A 302-nucleotide genomic window follows, 5' to 3' on the forward strand; every position below is an offset into this window, starting at 1 on the left:
ATACCGCGGTATGTGACCAAGTAGCCGAGGAATTCCCCTGATGCCACGGCGAATCTACATTTTGTCGGGTTGAGCTTCATGTTATGGGAATTAAATTGCGCAAAACACCCTTCGAGATGTGACACATGATCTTTTGCTTTGAGGGATTTGACGAGCATGTCGTCGATATAAACCTCCATCGTTTTTCCGAGTTGTTTGGAGAACATTCGGTTTACGAGTCGTTGGTAAGTTGCACCGGTGTTTTTGAGGCCGAAGGGCATTACCTTATAGCAATAAGTTCCATGATCGGTAATGAACGCAGT

The sequence above is a fragment of the Brassica oleracea genome, chromosome C5 (assembly GCF_000695525.1).
Source record: "Brassica oleracea var. oleracea cultivar TO1000 chromosome C5, BOL, whole genome shotgun sequence".
In the NCBI taxonomy this organism is placed as follows: domain Eukaryota; kingdom Viridiplantae; phylum Streptophyta; class Magnoliopsida; order Brassicales; family Brassicaceae; genus Brassica; species Brassica oleracea.